The sequence below is a fragment of the Octopus sinensis genome, linkage group LG4 (genome assembly GCF_006345805.1).
Source record: "Octopus sinensis linkage group LG4, ASM634580v1, whole genome shotgun sequence".
Taxonomy (NCBI): domain Eukaryota; kingdom Metazoa; phylum Mollusca; class Cephalopoda; order Octopoda; family Octopodidae; genus Octopus; species Octopus sinensis.
This window is the reverse complement of record NC_043000.1, coordinates 38,426,888-38,438,723: the sequence shown is the minus strand read 5'-3', so window position 1 is coordinate 38,438,723 and position 11,836 is coordinate 38,426,888. Positions and strand designations below refer to the sequence as shown.

General features: G+C 34.4%; 1 long non-coding RNA gene across 1 annotated transcript in view; it reads left to right on the top strand.

Moving 5' to 3' along the window:
• Window positions 1–10,907, top strand: part of LOC118762929 — an 18,507-nt gene extending 7,600 nt beyond the window's left edge. Inside the window, exon 2 of the long non-coding RNA XR_004998681.1 lies at window positions 10,453–10,907. This is a non-coding gene — a long non-coding RNA (uncharacterized LOC118762929). The remainder of the gene's footprint in view (window positions 1–10,452) is intronic.
• Window positions 10,908–11,836: the final 929 nt, after the last annotated feature.

Sequence of the window (11,836 nt, the reverse complement as noted above, 5' to 3'; positions counted from 1 at the left end):
CATACATACAGCCACACACACACCCAACTCATGCGCATACTACGGACAATTAATTCTGCTGGAAGACACTTTTTGAAGCTTTAAAAATAACAATTACGTTTTCTGCGCTACTTATTACCGAAACTTTGAAGTTACTGTCAACCTTGTAAGATTTAAGAGATACGCAATCTACCAACAAGTATTGAGTACTTCTTAGTTTATTGCTAACCCGATTTAATCAAATATACGCACGTATAAATTATGAAGCGTATGATCAATAACAAGACTTTTAAGGTTGGTTTCGATGACGTTAGTGATTCACAACCATTTTCAGGCTGCCGCTGCCCCCTATCGCCGAGGCCACATTTGTGGCGCCCCCACCCCAACTAACCATCATAAACATAGACCTATTTCTGAAGCAAAACCAAAGGAACTATATTTCATAAATAAGACTTAACTTCACGAACCCATTATTTTGTTGTTTTTACATGAATCGCTACTCCATTATTGCCCCACTTTTTACATAAATCACTACCCCGTTATCACTTCCACTTTTCTTCAACCCCCCTTGGAACTTTCCATCCCCTTCAGTAGGGCGGGGGCACTACTGCACACTTTGGGAACCAGTGGTTTACGTGATCGAGATCACAATATTCTCCTTGAACGGGACACCAGACCGTTGCAGGGTTCCTCGTTCACAGCTGAGTTCTACTGAAGTCGTGCAAAGTGAATTGTTTTGTTCAAGGGCCCAACTCACCGCTATGTCCGGGAATAGAAATTGCAATTTCGCGATTGTGAATGCAATACCCTAAGCGCTAAATCATGCTTTTTCACCTTCCATACGTCAATGTTTGAGTTAAGTATGCAGCAGTATAACGTACCTGAATGCGCAATAGAAACTAGGAAAGTTCTGTTTTCTAACATTCGATCATTATTTAGCAAATTTAAAGGAGGCGAACACCCAGAATCGGTAGCGGTATTTCGTCCGCCTTTAACGGCATTTCGTCCGAGGTTGACTTTACCTTTCATCCTTTTGGGGGTCGATAAATAAGTACCAGTCAAGTATCGTCCCGTTCCCAAAAAGGTTTCAGACCTTGTGCCTATAATAGAAAGGCTTACTCTTTTACTTGTTTCAGTCATTTGACCGTGGCCATGATGGGGCACCGCCTTTAGTCGTGTAAATCAACCCCAGGACTTATTCTTTGTAAGCTTAGTACTTAGTCTATTGGTCTCTTTTGCCGAACCGCTAAGTTACGGGGACGTAAACACACCAGCATCGGTTGTCAAGCGATGTTTGGGGGACAAACACAGACACACAAACATATACACACATATATATATATATATATATATAATATATATATATATATATATATATATACATACATACATACATACATACATACATACATATATATGACGGGCTTCTTTCAGTTTCCGTCTACCAAATCCACTCACAAGGCTTTGGTCGGCCCGAGGCTATAGCAGAAGACACTTTCCCAAGGTGCCACGCAGTGGGACTGAACCCGGAACCATGTGGTTCGTAAGCAAGCTACTTACCACACAGCCACTCCTACGGCTTATTTATCAAAGGAAGAATGAACTCAAACACGATCTTAGTCATATTTAACAAACCTTTATCTAATGGGAAATCTAGTAATGCGATCCCCGATTCAGGACCCCCTTGTTTAGTATGTAACCTTTTTGAAGTGAATTTTGTCAATGTATAACTAGCTTTCTCGGATTTTAATGTTTTAACACTTTATCGAATTATGGAACATTTATACCAGCCCCTATTTTATGATTGGCCCACTGATATTTTGTTCCCTTTGAAAATTGGAAATAAACAAAGAAATATGCATATTTTAAGCATAAAACGTGTATTTTGTATCTCTGGTTTACCGCACCATATGCTTTTGACAGCCGCAGTGTATATCAATGTTTCTCTCATCAAAAAAAGTAGAAGGGCGTACCCTTTTTAAACATTTGATTCATCAGTTAAGGAGGAACGAAGCAGATATTACCATCATGACAAAAGATGCTCTACAATCACGACTATATATTTATACATATTCAACGAAAAACTCAAATAACTAAGTAATTTATATGCGACAGCACGACTGCTCAGCCAACCATAAACAATCTGATAACATTCTCCTATTGTTGGTGCTGCCGACGACAAACTATAGAATATGTAATCCTCTGCAGCAGTGGCTTAGAAATATGTTATCGTCAATAGTTTGATCATTTACTCTTATCTTATTCCCATTCCACGTGTATTTCTCTATACAGGAGCTTTATATATGCTGGCTCCGCCTTCAACTGCTTTGTTCGACTCACAGATGGATAACTAAGATGGTGGTATCGAACTCATTTTATCGCCGTTATCGTACAACCTGCTTTACTAAATTCTTTCATTCGTTTGTGTTTTTGTTATATCTAATCTAAAATTGATTTCTTATTTAACTACAAAACGACAAATTTATAAAGGAAGTCAAAATAAGGCATTTTTACGTGATTTTTCGTGGTGTTTCTAAATAATCTTTCTGCGTAATTACAATAAGTTTCGACTAGGAATCAAAACTGGATCAGATGGCCCATTCCCTTGTACAGTTCATTAACTGATACAGCATTGGGTTGATAAATGTTATGCGTTTCATATTTGTATTTCGTCAGATAAAGAATATAAAATGTCTACATTCTTATAATGCAGCAATACAGAACATTGTTCTTTTAATAAATGCAGAATTGTTTTATTTAATCTCTGAATTCGTCACATGAACAGAATAAATATATTTTTAATCTATTAAGGTCTGACCGGTCTTTGTTTTACTCCTTGACGAACTGGCAGGGTTGTTAGCGCAACGGAAAGATTGTCTAGCAGAGCTGTTCAGGCTCTTTATGTTCCCAGTTAAAATTTCGTCGAGGTAAATTTAGCCGTTCATTCCTTCGGAGTCGATACAATAAAGTCCCTGCAAATTATTGGGGATCTGTGCAATCAACTTCCCTCCTCCCTTAAAATTTTGCGGCAAAATTCGAAACATTTATGCCTATATTTTTATTCTGTTGTGGTCAATCGAATTATAAGATGAAAAAAAAAAAAAAAACATATTTGAGCCGTATTGCTTGTTGATTAAGATATCATTCCAAGGTTTGAACTAGAGATACAGAGATTTCAAAAGGTCTCGGAAACGATTCAACCCACGAAATCATTTTTAGTTGTTTTAGTAGAAAGGAAAAAATGGTAAGGAGGGGAAAATGAATTACAAAATTGTTATTTAGTAATTCTGTAAGTCTCACATCAATAATGGATATATCGTAGCGATATGTGTGTCGACCAGGAAATACAAATGTCATTTTTCTTCATCTTATTATAAATTCAAATTTTAGAAATACAACAACTTTGCAAAGATGGCTGTCAGGGACATTAAACTTCATGAAAAGAATCGAGAAAAAGGAACAACGTTACAGCAATCTAAACTAGAGTCCACCATTTAAAGATAGAAATAAATAATACAACAATAAATCTATCGCTAGAAGATATTATTTTTTATTGATCTTATACACGCTGTGTTGTTTCATTTTATATTTTGTTATATTTTTATTTATATCTTTGCTGAATTTCCATTTCTGTTAGCTCCGAGCAATGTTTGAAGCTTCGAGCTATGACACTCAAGGTAAAAATTTTTCGCCGTTTTCTTTGTGTTCTTTTATGGAAACGGCATTTACACATCTATTTCTTGTGCAGAGATTCAACCAGTCAAAGGACATTAGGTTCTATCAAACCAGATTTCATATTTTTGATCGAAACTCTTACAGTTATGCATTTTCTCGTATTTATATTTCGTTTGTTGACAATGGCCGCACGTGCTTTGAATGCTGTTTACACAATCAACCAGTTTTTGTACAAAGACTGTAAATTCATTTCATGCGTGAGTCGTATAAAGGCAGAAAATGCGGTTAACTGAAGCAAACACTTAAAAAACAAAACCAACCGCAACAAAAGAGGCTAAAGTGATTTCGAACTTAAAGGACGAACAAATTAGCTACGGTCTGTTAAGTAAAAATGTTTAGTTTCTCGGCTCAACAGGCGTCAGTTCATATCTTCTAACAATTTCTGTCTTCTCCTTTCGGAGAAATTTCCTAACTTTATTTGTTTTAGTTTCAAAATCATTTCAAATGAAGAGGTAAGTGGATGGCGGCAGTCTTTATATTTGTGATTTCAAATCTCAATTCCATAACTGAATCGACTCTTCCCCCTTTTGAAATAAATCCCATCCTGTCACGACCAGCTTCCATGATTATTAAGCAGAATCGGTAGAGTTGTAAGCAAACACGTTATGTTATTGGCTGGCATAAATCTGAATGTTCTGAGATCAAATTCATCCCATGCAGACTTCACATTTTTTAAGTCTCTGAGATCGATAAAATAAAGTACCACCAGTTCATTGCTGGCATTGATCCAATCAACTAGATTCAACATCCAAATTTCAATTTGTTAGAATTTGATATCCTTACAAAATGAAGAGAGGAAAATTTCTGGATTGTTCTGTTAAAAATACGGTTTCGATTCCTATTAAAGTTTTTCTTTTACATTTGCAATGTAATATCTTTGGGAAATAGGAAATGCATAAATGCGTTAATATATCTCATCCAAACGTATTGAACATTGATGCCTAATTTGATAGATTCGTTTCAATTAATATATTTTCTTAACATTTAGTTTCGGCTTATTTCTTGAGGTGCAAAAATGATCGATTCTTTGATACTATCTCATTCTAATTCTTAGTTAATCTCTAAAATATCTTTAAAAAATTAAGAATTTAGAGATACTTATTATCAATATATGGTATCCATTCTATTAGAGATACTTTATTGAATGAACTCTAATACAAGAGGCATGGCAGAAGAAAGATATAAGTTTAAAGTTTATGCAAAGAGACAGACGACCTTGCTAGTCTTAAATCTGATATATATTTCTATACAGAGAAATATTATTTCTTACAAATTAATATATTACACATATATTATATGGGCAGTAAATACATACCCTGTATATTATACAGATATATATTATATGGACAATAAATACACACACTACGAATTATACAATATATATTTATATATGTATATATGCACACACATACATACATATATACATGTACGCGTACACACACACACAACCACACAGACGAACACTATTTGTATTACTAGAATCAGGTGGCAGCTGTGTGACTGTTATATACGACTAAGTTTTAAAGAAAATCGGTAGTGAATAGAAGACGATATAATTAGCGTCATATTACATGCGAAGTGCTACTGATGTTTAAGATGGACGATAGGAAAGCAGAAAGTAGACATGTCACCCTGCCTTCCCTCCCCAACTGCCATCTGGTGGACAAAACCACAACAAAGACAGAGTCGGAAGGAATCAAAACTGCAAACGTGTGGTTACTTTTCTTTAAAAGCCTTTTTCTGTCTTAATGAGTTTTCACATTTGCTGTGACATTTGAACGATGGTAAAGAGAATAAAGCTAAAACTGACATTGTGATATTTCTTCAGATACAATGAGGTGGTTCGTTCTTGACGTCTAGTCACCTTCCGTTTCCCTTCTCTCGCCGTTCTGTTTGTCAACACTTAATGTTTTTCTTCTCTTCATTTAACTCTCTATTTTCCATTCATATCCCGTCCACTATTTACGAAATAAGTAGCCATCAGGAAACACTAATGAATAGATTACGAAATTATACTCCAATTAATTATCTCGTTAGTAATTCTAAAATAACAACATCCTCAACATGACTGTCAACGGAAACTAGAATTTTACGCTCTGTTTCTGGCTAAATATCGACATAAAAGCATGTCCTAGTTTTGTAAAAAGGTACCGCACTATACAGAATATATTTCCCAATTCTTTCTGGTAGAGATGATTAGGTGCGTATTAAAAAGCGGTTCCAATGAATTAATATGGCAATGATAAATATTTTATCAAGTTCAGATTGATGGGTAAGAAAGGAAAATCCGAAAAATAGTATTCAGCTGAAAAATGTGCATTAAATATTAAATATGTAATGATTCTAATATATATATATATATATATATATATATATATATATATATATATATATATATATATATGTATGTATGTATGTATTTATGCATGCATGCATGTATGTATGTATGTATGCATGTATGTACATGTGTATGCATGTGTGTATACCATATACTAATGTCAAAAAATCACATAAACTTAGTCACATACAAATGTATCCATGTGCATGTGCGTGTCTGTTTATACATACATATATACATACACACACACACATACATATATATAATATATATATATATATAATATATATATATATATACGAGTGAGTGGACAAACGAAAGTAGGGTACTCAACACATTTATTGGGAGTTACATGTATGGATCAAAACAGTTTGTTCAAATTTGTAGGTACTCCGAGTTTCAAGCGTGGTGCTAATCATCTTCAGCCATTTTGAATTTGACAGGTATTACGAGTAGCAGCTGGGCGGAATACAAATCGTCCAGGCGTGTGCCTGGCAGTAAATTCAAAATTGCTATATATATATTATATATATATATATATATAGTTGCCCATGCATACCAGCCTCCCTTCCTCACCCCGATGTTATCCAAGGGAAAAGCAAAAGCCGATATACAACTTGGCACCAGTGACATGTCGCAACTTATTTCTGGAGCAACATGGAATAGAGTGTCTTGCTCAAGAACACAACACACATCCCAGTTCAGACGTTGAACTCACTTCCTCATGATTGTGCGCCCTACGATCTAACTACGACGCCATGCGCCTTCACTTGCATAGGTTACGTATATAATATATCATACCTTCATACTGAGTGGACTGAAATCCCTGAGGACACTCCCTGATATTGAATAAAGTGTGAAACATTTACGGTATGCAAATTAGCAGCTCCGGTATTCCTTATATACTTGTTGAGTATATAAAACCTATTGGCTGTTTGTTTCTCTAAGAAATGTTAACTCGAAAACCGGTCAAGATTGTTCGTCACTCTCCCAGTCAATGGAGAAATAACTAATTTTTCCCTGCTTATATATCTACTATACAGGTTACACATACACGCACACAGACGCACACACACACTCACACACACATATATACGTGTGTGTATGTTACTACACCTTTATTGTGTTTTAGCACAATATGTGCCCTTGCGTGGATGAACACGTACAGAAAGAGAAAACAGCAATGTATTTGACTCATACTTCAAAATATATTGTATCGTGATATTTCTGATTAAAAGAGACGGACAATCTTCTTTTTTTTTTCTCATATTTTCTTTATATTTTTGCTTCGTTTCAACTCCAACCAGTAAATATAACAGTTTCAATATAAAGACGAGGCGCTAGATTACCGATTGTTGTTTTTCAAATCTGTCAGTTTGTGCATTAGAAAAGGTTGTCATGTTGTCAAACGTTCACAGCACAAATAGCAGTGTGTGGATTTGAGTTTTGTATGTATCAAGTGTTACCTTTCTCGCTTTTTTTCTTTCTCGGAACACACGAATACACATACACATACGCGCACATACATGCATACACACACTTATACCAAACATATAGTTACACTTATCTATTCGGTCTACTTTCTTTTCTTTCTCTCTCTCTCTCTCTGTATCCATCCATCCATCAATGATATGTGTGGGTGCGTATTTCTGTAGATATGTATGCATGTATGCTGATATATCTGCATATATATATGTATATATACCTATATCTAACTCTCTCTCTCTCTCTCTCTCTCTCTCTCTCTCTCTCTCTCTTTGTATATATATATATATATATATATATATATGTGTGTGTGTGTGTGTGCTTAATTAGAAAATAATATATACCGATAGTATATACGGATATTTTGTCTCTTAGTAGGTTACTATAACCGCTAACACTGTTTACACTATATATATACATACATACATACATACATACATACATATTTCCACATATATATATATATATATATATATATATATATATATATATATATATATATTGCGCGCGTACCCGCAGACACACGCACATATACCACGTATGCACACACACGCACACACACATACACACACAAAATACATTTAGCAGATTGTGTGTCTGTATATGTATGTGTGCGTTTCTGTGCACATATTTAAGATGGAGTTAGTGAAGGCGAAAACGGTTAAAACCTTGCGGAGGAACTAGAGACAGTGTAAATATTTCACGTGAATATGAAATGTCAACTTCTTAAAGAATACGATGGTAATGGTAATCAGCTCAATACAAGAATCATAGAAAAGTGTTGTTTTTTTTTCTCTAAGACACTGCAAAAATAAAAGAAAATTAAATAAAAATAAAAATCACAATAAATTAAATAAAATCGTCAATAGCGTAGCAGTGTGAAATAAAAAGTACAACAGTTAACAGCGACTCAGACATTCATTTGAATTTGTTTTCGTTGTCTTTTATTTAAATATTTTTATTTCAATAAATTTGTCAGATTAAGAAATCACTGATAAACCGTTAAAGCGATTAAACGCCTGTTTATTGAAGTGAAGGGCTAAAAAAATGTCTTCTTGACGTCACTTGGTTTGAGACGACGCAGAAGTATATTTGCGTCTCTCCGTTAGACATTACACCAGTTACTCTGCGTGAGAATAACGACGACATTTTGGTTCTTAATCTTTTATCACTCGCAATACAGATGGTTATATGACGTCCCACTTCCAACCCCAGATTATTTTAACTAAACTCTAAACGAAGTTTCATAGCTTTGCCATGTAACTATACAGAGAGTGATTGAGGCGTGGTAGAGAAAGGGGCTGCGGCACACTATAAAGATGGATTGGGGCAGAGTTTAGAAAGCAAGCTCGTGAAACAAGGTACAAAGACCGAGTTAGGCAGAGAAATCAAGTCAAAAGATGGGGGACAATTTTTATATATTTTTTTTTTTTTTACATTTGAATTTTCCGTCCACGAAAATGTCAAAGATATGACATATTTATAAATAATCTTTAACAAGATGTTGGAACGTACATTCGTTGACTTAAGTGAAGGTTGCACATTAACATATTCGATGTAGAACGAAACAAAAATTACTGTGCAGCATTTAGTTATATTTCTTTAAGTTCTGAGTTCAAATTCTTACAATGGACTCAACCAATGATCCAAATTTGTCCAACATGTGACAACCGCTGGTCGACATAACTACACAACCCAGTAAAGCTGCAGTACGGTTTCGCCACTCTCCGTATCTTGGGAACTCGCGCCTTGCATCATTTCTGGGTCATTAGAGTATCTCGGGCACCTGTAGTGTACCTTGATGGCCCTATTAGGCGAAAAATACAAAAGTACATAATTTATAACCGAATAACTCGGCTCATTGAATCGATTGTTCAGTTTGTTTCTGGTGCTTATTATATTAAGTCAGAGCACTGAAAGAGAAGTCGTCTCCAATATTTCTTTATAGATTCCTTCAGCCTAATACCTCGATTTAAAGGATTGTTAACAATGACAACAAGCTAATCATATGTGATAAATTGCGATATTGGTAACACCAAAACCTACAACAATACAACAATGCAAGGAATCGCATTGTGAGCAGCGGTGTGTAACAACATCTGATTGGCAGGTCGACAGTGAGATGCAGCGATTTGCCTTTGTAATATTTGGTACATGTTTTGATTTTCTGCTATGAATTTATTTTTTTACATCCGGCCATCGTCGATGTTCTGATTTATATATATATATATATATATATATATATATATATATATACATATATATATGTATGTATATATATATATATATATGTATGTATATATATATATGTATGTATTTATTTATATACACTAGCATTATTAAAGCTGCAAAAACATAACAAAAAATCACAAAAAACTGCTACTCGGAGTTTCACATGCCCGCCTGTCGGACAGTTTAGATTGAGAATGGAAAGTTCTCCGACGAACGGGAACGTGAAACTCTGAGTTGCAGTTTTTGTGATATTTATGTGAATGTTTTTGCAGCTTTAATAATAATACTAATTCGACTACTATTTTTTACCTACCCTGTTTCACATTTATGTTCTTACTTTTGGTATGCATATATATATATATATATATATATATATATATATATATGTGTGTGTGTGTGTGTGACCACGTGAATCAATGGCGATTTTTCTTCCTCCGTCTTCCCATCTATTGGATTTCCATCTGTTTCCGAAGAAGAGCGTCTGCTTGAAACATTAAACCATCTTTCTTTCATTTCCTTAGCGTCTACTAATACATTACTTGTACTAAGTCCTCACGTTGTTGTATTTTTTTGTTTGTTCTTCTTAGGATTTACTTATATATATATATAAATACATTAAAATTTAATGTCAAGTATGATAAAGTTTCCAATTTCATATATTTTCGTCTTCTTCTACTTCACAGAGCAACGGAGATACTCTGCCTTTGGGCAAAGATTCGAAAGCTTTAGAATCACTCAAACACAGACAACGATCACAGATAGAAGTGAGTAGTGACGATGCTTCCGATTGCGAAATGATAACATCTGTGTGACATGTACTGTCCTAATATACAGTCCTTTATATAATATTCTACATTTTAGAGGGAACTATGAAAGCCGTGAGATTATATGTATGTTTTCTTGTTACTTTTTCTGTTATGTTTTTATTTTTAAATTTGATTATGATTATCATTACCATTATTAAAATTATTAATATTATTATTATTACTATTTTTATTGTTTGTAAAAATTCCAAGACGTATGAAGAGAAGATTGGTTGTGTAAGTTTGTAATTGTTAACTGCTTCTTAAGTATTATTTTATTTCATAAACACGTGTATTGTGGCTAAATAAAGGATGAAGATGATTAAAACACATTACAGTTTTGTTTGGTGTTATTTCTTGGGTTTTGTCAGTTGATGTTATATTGGATGTGAGGAGTGAATATATAGTCGCGGGCTTGGCTGTGTGGTAAAGAGTTTGATTCCCAACCGCTTGGCTCCGTGTTCAGTCTCACGTGGCTCTTTGGAAAAATTTCCTCTACTACAGCCTCGGCTCGAGGCTAAGGTAGATTCGTTATAGGGAAATGAAGGAAGCCAGTTGTATGTATACATACAAGCATACATACACATATGTAATTGTTAAAGAGGACAACAAACGTTAAGGCAAAGCAAGCATCTCAAGTCAAATACATTATCATTATTAGAAAACTTTCAATGTCTTACAGCTGTTTCAAAGAATATCCCAGAGTATGGGATATTCCTTCACCGAAGACAAATAGGGAAAATGAGAAAGTTATAGATTAATGAAATGATGACATAGAGGACAGAAATAAAGGAATAGAGAGATGAAGAGAAAGAGAAGAAAAAAGAAGCATAAAAGCTCACGGTTCATCTTTCCTATCTTGTACATAGGTATATCGCGGTTAATTAGGTAAGCTTACGTCGATTCCTCTGTGATGTTGTTTTGTATTTATGATAAAATAAATATATACAAATTATAAAAAATAAAAAAAATATAGACAGTACAGTGCTGTTTCTACTTCCCAGATTTTCACCTATCACGGGTGTAGGGGGTTGGAACGTAATACCCGCGATAGTTGGGGGATAAGACAAGGTAGAAAATGCTAAAATAATGTTATCATAAAGAACATTTTACCACCTGTTCCAGTCTTTGCGACTTTTTCAACTTAGAGTAAAGCATGAAAAACAATTAAATTGTTGAAAAATTAAATGAAATGTTTTTAAAAGTATTTCCATAGTTTTCAAATACAAGGGACGTTTTCCTTTTTTCTGTCTGTCTGTCTCTC